Source organism: Limulus polyphemus, unplaced genomic scaffold, assembly GCF_000517525.1.
Source record: "Limulus polyphemus unplaced genomic scaffold, Limulus_polyphemus-2.1.2 Scaffold2073, whole genome shotgun sequence".
Classification (NCBI taxonomy): Eukaryota; Metazoa; Arthropoda; class Merostomata; order Xiphosura; family Limulidae; genus Limulus; species Limulus polyphemus.
Genome location: NW_013667683.1, coordinates 54,085 through 65,983, shown reverse-complemented (window position 1 = coordinate 65,983; position 11,899 = coordinate 54,085). Strand labels below are relative to the sequence as shown.

The 11,899-nt window shown below is 31.8% G+C and overlaps 1 protein-coding gene across 1 annotated transcript in view; it reads right to left on the bottom strand.

Moving 5' to 3' along the window:
- Window positions 1-11,670, bottom strand: part of LOC106465853 (muscarinic acetylcholine receptor DM1-like) — a 62,257-nt gene extending 50,587 nt beyond the window's left edge. The window contains exon 1 of the mRNA XM_013926096.2: window positions 10,679-11,670. The gene's annotated coding sequence lies outside the window, so the exon portion shown is untranslated. The remainder of the gene's footprint in view (window positions 1-10,678) is intronic.
- Between the last annotated feature and the right edge of the window lie 229 nt (window positions 11,671-11,899).

Here is an 11,899-nt window from a genome sequence, read left to right as displayed (position 1 = left end):
CATTATTGATAGTAATTAAAGTACTTAAAAAGGGAAGGTTATGGTCCTTCTGATGATCCACAATAAACTTTATGTCGAAAAAAAACCTATATCCGCATTCCTTCAATGAATGTAAATGTTTAAAAATAATTCCTTGTTTCCTTAATTTTAAAGTTTCCGTCCTTCATTTTCTATATTCAAGGCAATATCTTAAACTTAAGTTACTAAATTTCGAAAATAAACAAAAAAAAAGCAGTTTGCTAAATCCCTTACAGAACAAATTATATAGACATTCAAAATATTGGAATTTAAAGTGGGGTATTTGGATTTTAAACATTTCAAACAATGTATTAAAACACAGAATAATAAGATTTTAATTATTACGTATTAGAGGAAAACGACTGATCAAATTAAACATTTTAAGACGACTGTTAGATCATAATTGGTTTTTGGAAAGCTTGAAAGCATAATATTAAATTTTTCTGAGTATGTTTTAAATGATTTAGATTAAAAAAGTTACAGCTCGTGACTTAAAATTGCGTATTCTTAATAAGTCTAATTTGAATATTATTTACACAGTTTGAACAGTTTTGGAAACATTATCACATCAAACCATTTGAATAAATCTGGTCAATGTTTCGGTAATTTTATAACAGGAATTAGTGGCAAAACTTAGACTGGTTTTAAGAATTATAATAATGAACATGTTTTTAATCTAAGTGTATGAGATTTTATAGTTCTACATAATCTAAGTCAAAATAATAGTACTGTTACTTCTAAATCAGATAAAGGTAATATTTTAGTAATTTTAGATAAAGATGATTATATAAATAAAGCAGAAGAATTAGTGATTGTACCACATTTGTAAAATAACATCAAGATCCTACTGATAAACGCCCCCCAGTGGCACAGCGGTACGTCTGCGGACTTGCAACGTTAGAAAACGGGTTTCGATACATATAGCGCATTGTGTAGCTTTGAACTTAATTACAAACAAACCTACTGATAAAAGGAAAGTTAAATTGCAAAAGTGTTTTTTTTTTTTAATAAATAAATACATATTCTTAAGAGGAAACAGTTCTTAAATATTAGGCCATCAGGAAGCAGTTTTCGAATATTAGATCATCAGGAAATAATCATGTTATGTTATAAAGACGGAACATTGGAGTGTATAGCTATGCTTTGGCTGGTTTTATAGTAGACTTTTGAAAACACTGAAAGACAGGTTCGAGTTTTCTCATGAAATTCAACAACTAAAGTTTGTTGTAATGTGCACTGAGCCAATTTTGACATCGAATCACTATACACAAATATGCCGTTAGAAGAGCCACTATACACAAATATACCGTTAGAAGAGCCACTATACACAAATATATACAGATAGAAGAGGCCACTATACACAAATATAACGTTAGAAAAGGCCACTATACACAAATATACCGTTAGAAGAGGCCACTATACACAAATATACCGTTAGAAGAGGCCACTATACACACACATATATATACCGTTAGAAGAGGCCACTGTACACGCATATATATACCGTTAGAAGAGGCCACTATATACAAATATACCATTAGAAGAGGCCACTATACACACATATATATACCGTTAGAAGAGGCCACTATATACAAATATACCATTAGAAGAGGCCACTATACACACATATATATACCGTTAGAAGAGGCCACTATACACATTGATATACCATTAGGAGAGGCCACTATGCAGAAATATACCGTTAGAAGAGGCCACACAATTAAGTGTTGAGTTGATTTATTATGACAACCACATCCCTAAATCTCTGTTTTTTAACTTATGAACCTTGCTACTAAAGAACTCATTTTTTGTTGAGTGGAAAGCGTTATGGTCAGGTTGACAGTGTTGCTATGGGTTCGAGAATTGTGCCATCTTTAGCCAATTTATTTTTATGTTTTCATGAAAAAAAATGGTTGAAAAATTGCACGCAACAGTTTAAACCTTTTTACTATCGTAGGCATGTTGACGATACCTTCCCCATCCTCAAGAACTCTGAACCTGTTTTCCAACATCTTCAGCCCCTAAATAGTAGACATAACAGCATAAAGTTTACTATGAAACATCAGTTGGACCACAAACTTCAGTTCCCGAATACCTTAATTCCTAACAGTAATGGAGGATTCTGATGCGAAATTGATCATTATATATGAAAACTTACTTGTCCTATAAAAACTACATTTCTATCAGAGGCACATTTTGAGGATCACAAGTTTTGATCAGAAGTTTTAGAAATTGTCAATTAGATTCTGGTCAAATTTTGTTCTCAGGTAGTTTTTAAAACATAATTTGTTTAAATAAATGTTTTTCTTGATAATCACCCTGTATAAGACATTACGTGTTACTGCAGGTTCTTCCTTTGAATTAAAAGCAAAAGACATTTGACAGCGATTCTCGAAGTTATAGTGTTAAACAAAGTAATATAAAATAAGTAAGGTTTATGTGATTTAGAAGTAATTGATGGTTATTATTAAATGGACCCAAAAAAAGCAAGTACTGAAAAAGTACAAGCGATCTTATCTATCTACGTCTAACATTCTATTAACGTTACCTGAAATGCCAATACGTTACACACACACACACACACACACATATATATATATATATATACATAACACTGTAAAGTATAACTGCAGACCCATACCAAATCAGTGCCTTACCCTACATATACAAAACCGCATTATCTAGTTTGTGTCAATACAATTTTATAGAACATTAATGTGCCGTAGATACACAAAAACAAGTGTACTGTTTAACTTTTTGCCACACAGAGCCAAAAAACATCTGACTAATGCTTGAACTATACAAACAACCCCGTAGTATCTCGCTGGTTTCAATCAGTTCTCAAAGACATTTGAGTAATGCCTATCCTATATAAACAACATACCATCTCGCTTGTGTCAACACATTTTGATATAACATCTGAGTAATGCCTAACCTATATAAACAACATACCATCTCGCTTGTGTAAACACATTTTGATATAACATCTGAGTAATGCCTAACCTATATAAACAACATACCATCTCGCTTGTGTCAACATAATTTTATATAAGATCTGAGTAATGCCTAACCTATATAAACAAGATACCATCTGAGTAATGCCTAACCTATATAAACAAAATACCATCTCGCTTGGTCAACATAATTTTATATAAGATTTGAGTAATGCCTAACCTATATAAACAAGATACCATCTCGCTTGTTTCAATATAATTTTATATAATGCCTAACCTATATAAACAATATACCATCTCGCTTGTTTCAACATAATTTTATATAACGCCTGAGTAATGCCTAACCTACATAAACAAGATACCATCTAGAGTCGAATGTTTATATAGGGTATAAACATCTACCTCCTTTAGAGTCAAGTTTTTATGTAGGGTAAAAACATCTACTTCCTTTAGAGTCAAGTCCTTATGTAGGGTAAAAACATCTACATCCTTTAGAGTCAAGTCTTTATGTAGGGTTAAAACATCTACTCCTTTAGAGTCAAGTCTTTATGTAGAGTTAAAACATCTACTTCCTTTAGAGTCAAGTCTTTATGTAGGGTAAAAATATCTACTTCCTTTAGAGTCAAGTCTTTATGTAGGGTAAAAATATCTACTTCCTTTAGAGTCAAGTCCTTATGTAGGGTATAGACGCCAACCTATTTCTAGAGTCGAGTGTTTATGTATGGTATAGGCACCTAAATACTTCTAGAGTTGAGTCTTTATGTAGGGTATAGGCATCTACATACTTCTAGAGTTGACTCTTTATGTAGGGTATAGGCACCTACCTACATCTAGAGTTGAGTCTTTATGTAGGGTATAGGCACCTACCTACAACTAGAGTTTAATCTTTATGTAGGGTATAGGCACCTACCTACATCTAGAGTTGAGTCTTTATGTAGGGTATAGGCACCTACCTACAACTAGAGTTTAATCTTCATGTAGGGTATAGTCACCTACCTACATCTAGTGTTGATTATTTATATAGGATATAGGCATTCTTCTAATGTTTTATAATACCACAAAGCACTTTTTTAACTTTCCATCAATGTGAAATTAATATACACAGTGGTATCATGGCGTTAGAGTTTTAGCTCATAGCTCTTCATTGTAGTTGAAAGGCCAGTTTTAATCCTTAAAGGTGAAAATATATATATTTCTGAAACGAAAAACGGTCTAGCATTTTATTCTGTTGACCATTTAACAACAAAAGATAAAAGGGTTGTTAAAAAATAAAGGATGACATTCACGTGAGAAAGACTGTAGTATTCCGCCAAAAAAAAAAAGAAAGATATTCAGAGTTTTTATTTCACTCCTAAGGGGTTGCATTTAGAAAATAACCAAACTTTTTCCAATTTTTCTCAGGTTTTATTTTTAACTCAATTTATCATATTACTTTTTTGGTTTTGTATACACAAGTGTTGTTTTTCTAGGTTTGGTTTCCATTTGTTTCGATAATCAGAAAAAGGACCACATAAGAATAGACGCGTTTATCTGTGTACAATATTGATATGGTGTAGAGTGAAAAACTGACGCAGTCTCGAAAATATTTTATTATGAAATATCGATTGAACATCCCATGTAAATTGTTTTACATTATATATATCCGCATATATTAACTTTTCACTGCACTAATTAAACCCCGGCTTCCCATGAGGTACGATGTAAGCGAGATTCATTACTCTGTAAATAGAAAAGTTATTTAAGAAAAAAAGGAATCTCCGATTGTTTTTGGACACCACATAAAATTGATTTCGTTACAAGAGTAATTACCTTTCCTTTCACTCTTAGTTTAGGCTTGCTAAAAATTAGCTTTTCGCTGTTTCTGTGTTATATCACTATTTGCTTGTTTGTAATTAAGCATAAAGCCACACAATGGGGTACCTGTGCTGTACCCACCACAGGTAGTTAAACCAGATTTTTAGCGTTATAAGTCTGCAGACTTACCATTGAGGTGTGGGAGTTGGGGCATCACAAACTTTAGATAATGAATTGTAAAAACAAAAAATATCTATCGTACCCTTGCTATGATTAAAGAAGAAGATTCACTTAAATGTCGTTTTTTTTTCTTAAGTAACTGTTGCTTTGTCTCGAGTAAAAAGATATGTAAATGTTCACATGATACACCCGAGTTTCTGTTTGGACGAATATTAGCCTAGAAATCTATATCTTACTTTATTTCTTACTGCATTTAAACGTAAAGTGCGAAACTGAATTTCATTTGAATGGAGATACAATACTAAATAGAGGGTTTTAAATAACCTAAATAGTGCACTTTTATGAAATATATTTTCAAAACATTAAAATATGCCATTTTGTTAGTACCTTTCTTCTTTCCTTTCGATGCAGTAAATGTTTTGCCTTAAAATGCACGTGTACTGTTAAAATATTATACGATCAATTTGAGCGCTAACACAAGTAAAACTAGAGTATGTCTTTAATAGTTTTTCTAAACAACATTGGGCAGCATAATGTTTCGGAATTCTTGTCTGTGATCCCTAGAGTATCGGTTTGCAGCAACTTGGAATACGGATCGTGATAAATGAGTGATTCTGGAGACTAAAATATTTCTCAATAATCATGATTTAAATTTTGTATCTCTTCAGCTTTTGAACGCAAAAATATTGAAGACGGTAGTAAGAAAGACTTCTATGATAATTACCTAGGCACAAAAATATTTGAACACAGTCAGTGTTAATGGTCTCGGTGCCGTAAACATTTTTTGAATTGAGATTTTAAAAAAAAAACTTGAAACTTTACGTTTATGTCAATGACCTGGTCAGGTCCATTATTTCTTTATTACGTACTTAACATGTGAATAATTTGTTTCAAAATGTTCTCGCTAACGTACACGAAAAGCTATCTAATTTTGAAGTAGTAGACAAAAAAAAGAAGTCAGCTAACACCCAATGACCTTTATTTTACAATCCGGGTATGCTTACCACTAGAGTCATGCCAGGCCAAACGTATGAATAAAAAGTCTAAAACCATTAATGTTCTGTTGACGAGGGTAGCCCATTACGTAATGAGTGCAAGATTGAGAAGGCAGTCTTATTATATTTATAATCTTAAGGTGTAAACTATTAATCAGATTCACACATAGGTGTGAATAGCAAAATAGTATTATTGAATAGAAAATCTATCAGTTGAATAAACCCATCTTAAGCATATTTAAGCTTAGAATGTCAATAAAAGTATATTCAATACTTAAATACATTTTATAATTTTAAAGATATTAACAAGTACTTGTAAACAGAATGTAGATGTCTGAACTCGATGTTATCTTAACTGCTGAAGATTTCATTCTCTCTACTTATTGTGCTTATTTTAGTAAACAATAAGATAAACGTCATTAATGCGCCTTTCAATAATAAATGTATTTTTACGCTGCACTTTCAAAAACTCAGTTAAATCAGCATTTCAACAAATTATTGTTCTAAAATCTTCCATATTTTAAGCTCATCATTGATCTCCAACTTAATATCTAATTGTAGCGTCATATGTACATGAATGTTTTTGATATTAAACTGTATATCTTGGTCGTAAACATATTTCATTGAGAAGTGTTATTTAGTATGACTCTAGATCGTTTATGGTTTGTTTGCTTCAGGGCAAAGCCACATTGAGCTATCTATTGTGTCCACCGCGGAAAATCGAACCCCAGATTTTAACATTGTAAGTCCGTCAACTTGCCGCTATCCCACTTGTTTTTCTTTAAGTAATTAATTTATTTCTATTTCTAGACAAGATGTTATTTAAATTATGTTATGCTCTAAACTGGGCCGGACGTGACCTATTAGTTAAAGTGGCCGAATTGCGAACCCGAAGTTTCGTGATTTGAGTTCCATTGCTTCAAAAATTATCTCCGAACTTTAGGACCTTAGATACGCTATACGACAGACGGTAAAATCCCGCTATTCAGTCAACAAGATTAACCGAAACGTTGGAAGTGAGTGCTGTTGACTATAGCTGCAATCCCCCTAGTCTGTCAGTTGAAAATTATAGGCGACTGTACTCAGATAGTCCTCGAGTAGCTTTACACGAAAATTGAAAACATTCTACCTTCTTGTTAACTTTTTCTCTAACAATAAATAAAACAACTATGAATTTGTTGAAAGAATTTCGAAATGATAACTATTAGCGGTTTAAAAGGCCTCATTCTGAGTATTAATTATATTAACATTGCATTTTGCGTGGACAATTAATCAAAACAATTACTTAAAAATGAGGTGGTATAATCCAATCTCGAGCAAATTAAGGGACTTTTTTTACATTATTTAAAAATTGTATTTTTATATACATCATTTTAGGAGATTTCCAATAAAAGGTTAAGCTGTGCAGAAATTAATAACATCCAGTTTTCTGTTTTGTACTTAACAATATGGTAATCTTAGATCGTGTATTATCTGTATAAAATCATGCGAATATTTTTCACTTGACGTACACAATTAATATTTAATGAATTCCGATTTGATATTACTTTATTTAATATTCAGGATATTCGTATAGTTTAAATTCGTGGTTATCAACTCTTTCTTCTCTCTTAGTTTGTTTCCACTTTCTCTAAACATTGCTTATTTGTTTGTTGAATTTCGTGCAAAACTACTATCTCTAATTTTGAAGTGATAGGCTAGAGAGAAGAGAACTGGTCAAAACCACTCACTGCTCTTTATCAACGAATAGTAAGATTGAGCGTCACATTATAACGCCTCCTACAGCTGAAAGGGCGAGCATGTTCAGTAATTGGTTTCGACCACACGACCGGAAGATTGGGAGTCGAGTGCTCACTCTGAACATATTATTCCAAATTTACAACGTTTTTATTAGAAGTAACATTATTGTCTCAGCCATGGGGAAAAATGTATTAACCATTTTGATAACTTTCAGGGAAGTTATCAACAAAAACGATATGTGCTATGAGAATAATTTGATTACAGACCCTTAATTATTTAAAGGAGAAGTATATCTTCGAAAAATATATGATCTGTTTAAGCTATAAAACACAGTTAAAGTATATTTAAAAAGAATTAAAAGGTAAAAACTCAAACAATGATTTAGAACACCAAAATAACGAAATTCGAATATGCTGGTCGCTTTACAAATAATGTCATTAATTCTACTATTAATTCTAGTAAATCTTTATAAATTAATGTATTTGTTTTTATAATTGTACAGGCTATTAATGATTTTACATAATGGAGACAAAATAGGGGTTTGTAATTTGAGTATTTAATGTCTACAGTATATCCAGTCTTATATGCTTACCTTGTTTACTATCCCTATCCCTTTAAGTTCTCAATTTTTTACTTATCTTGTGTCTCAAGCTTGTTTCTTTAGTTTTTGCGACTGCATTTTCACTTTAAGCTAGCTATCTTGTTTCTGTATTCTTTTATGATCCCTGTTCCCCTTTTTAAATTAACAATTTTTAATAATCTTGTTATATCATAAAAATAGTGTTGTTTTCACTAACGTCCATCCACCAATATTCCATTTTCGCAAGCTGCGTGATAATCGAAGCATAATTGATTACTATATAGACAATTGCATAAATATTGATTATTTTTTATAAAACTTAGATTCTAAATTATTACGGTTTCTATATCAATCTTCGGTTATGGATTTTGAGATTTGAGATTTAGTATTATTAATAATAGATTTTAATAAGAATAATTAAAAATGTTAATGTTCAAAATAATATTATATTTGATAAATCGTTTGCCCTGATAAAAACGTTTTACTTTATTCATAACGTCTTTATCCAGAAACATTTCAGATCTTCTTTAAGTCATTAATCTCTGAATAATTTAATAAATTATATTAAATTATTAGTTTTTAGGGGAAAGCAAATAAGTTGTGATCTTTAAAGTTTTAATTTTGTCAAATACATAAAAAGTATACTTATCAGGCATATGCAAGTCTTGAGAAAATAGACTTCAAGCAAAAGCTCAGACATTTTCAGAATTTTCAACACGTTCATTAGCAGGAACTAACGATTACATATAGCAAGAAAAATTGCTCGCATAACACATTTTAAATAACTGTTCAGATTTGAAAGGTCTTTGTGCAGGGCTAATGAAAAGAGAATACGTTCCAGACAACTACCTCGTATTAGCTGCTGCATTCATTTTCTTTTCATTCATTACAGCATCAGAAATATTTAAAGATACTCGTATATAATATATACATACTTTGAAATTGATGTATTTCCTTACATGAGGTATAAATAATTAACATCAAAGACAAATACATAATCAAATCATTATATCGCAAGATTACCGAATAGTACAAAATAAGTTTTATTAGAACATGTAATGTTCCTTTTATGCCTCAAAGGAAATTTTATACTTATATACTTTTCCATTACTAGTACAGAAAAAGTTACGTAGTTCTTACACACGTTTAAATAAAACAAAATATAATAAAAAATGTGTTAATAAATAAAGTAAAATCAGCCATTGATTTCATTCACCTCTCTAAAAACAATGAAAAACCAAGTTTACTAGCATCGTTTTGGTCATAGACATACATCAGGCAGTTATTGATTTTAATCTGATAGAAAACAAATCAAAAACCATTTCCATTACATGATACACGAGGTTGACGCGACAGTTTCTAGTAATAGTGTTGTTGTCGCGTCGTCTTCATGCATCATCTAATAAAGTTAGTTTCCCTTGTTCTCTATCACTATATAATCGGTACTTGCTTAGTGTAGGTTTTGACCAAAAGGATGCTGGTAAACTCAATTTTTTTATTTGAGAAGTGAAGGAATTCAATGTCTTATTCTATTTTGTATTTGTTTTGTCTATATTTGTCTTTATTTAAACGTATGAATCAGGACGCACCTGAAAGCAGGTCCACTAAACAATTTAATTTTTTTTTCATAAAAATCCACAAATGTTATTGAAAAATGAGACAACACGTTTCATTCTGAAGAATATTTTACGCTCCCCTAGCACGAAATCCGTAATGGACTGATTAAGAAGAATGTGTAGTGTTATTTCCACAAATATTACTAGGCCTAATTTCCGATAGCTCCTTAAGCTTCTTGTGGTGTTGAGCGTTTATATCTGTATTTAGTTTAAAATATGTGAATATATTGTTAAAAGGCATACGGATTAAGGGTATTTCTTTGAAAAAAATGCACACAAATGTAGATATTAAGATGTAATGATGTTTCCATTATATGGATTACAGTTGCGCCACATATATATAGATCTTTATCCGTCATAATCGAATGATTTTAACTGTATGTTACCTTCATTGGCATATCTTCAAACATACATTTCTAATAAAAACACATTTAGTCTAAAACCTAAACTGTGAATCTCGTGTGTAACGGGCTATAATATTCTTGGAAGACGAATATGACGAAATAAGTGAATAATGATTTTTAAAAATTAATAAACACCAATTTTTACAAGACATGAGATATTCCAAAAGGTGCATCCGCTCTGTTTATAGCTCTTGTTATGAACGTTGTTCTTTTTTGTTGCCATTATAACGCAAAGAGCGCCTGCAGCTTACAAAAATATATAGGCTCATAAAAAAAACACTAAGATATTAAACTACTTAACAAAATGCATTAGTCGTGACATGTTTATACAGAAGTTAAAGTTCAAAATATCTGTAGAAAAAAGAAATGATACATAAAATTTTTAGTATATACTTACGTCACGATGATAAAATCTGATTCTAGAACAAACAATATGAGAGATTGACCCAGTTAAATTCATGTCACTACCATGTCCATAGGCTAGTCCAGTTTATCTTGAGTCATTATCAGATGAATATATGTGACTAGAGATTAAAGCAATAAATTTTTGCCATTGTCAGTTGAAATCCCATGTTCTCAAGCTAGTAGTTTAGTCCAGACTGCCATTAGTTATTGTGAGTTCAACACAAGAGGTTTATTCAGTAAAATCCGTGACACTATCAGACAAAGAACCAAGTCCTTCGTCTACTCCCGTTTACATTAAGTCATTGCGAGAAAAACACGTGTGACTAAAGGTTAGTTCAGTAAAATTCATGGCACTATCAGATATAGATCCATGCCCAAATTCTAGTCCACTTTATCTTGAGTCGTTATGAGATCAACACGTGTGGTTAGAGACTAATTCAGTAAAATTCAGCATGTCCTTAAGCTTCTCCACTTTATCTTGAGTCGTTATGAGATCAACACGTGTGATTAGAGACTAATTCAGTAAAATTCAGCATGGTACTATCAGATATAGATCCATGCCCTTAGGCTTCTCCACTTTATCTTGAGCCGTTATGAGATCAACACGCGCGAATAGCGGCTAGTTCAGTAAAATTCATGGCGCTGCAAGACACAAAGGTTGGACACTGAGCCATCTAGAGAATATCATGCGTAATGAGCGACAACAAAACTCATTCTCATTTTAGGATGACACTTGTGGCACAGTTGCTTATTTAATTGTTATCTTTTAAATTCCTACAAGTCTTATCAGAATATGAAGATTTTTACTTTAATTGACTACATAAGGTTTTCTTTTCAGATGGGTAGAGTGATCTCCCTTCAATTACGGTTGTTATGCTTAAATCAAACACGAAACTGGATGAAGCTCTTCGGTTCCATTTAAAATATAATAGGTCTAAGAAGTTCACGTGTAGTATGTGACGCGTACTACTAGCAAGTGAGAATGAACCGAGAGGAACCAGTTGGGGGTATATACAACGATCGAACCATGTGACGTCGGCAAGTAGGCTGCTCCGAGAAGCGCACTGGTGTATTACCTGGAAAATGTATGGATTCGAGAGGATGGGATGTTGATTCGCGTGCAGTATTAAATATATAATGTGTTCTACACTACGCTGTTATGCTGACAACAATTCGAAAATCAGAAAATTCTCGTGATTCGCTGCATACGAAA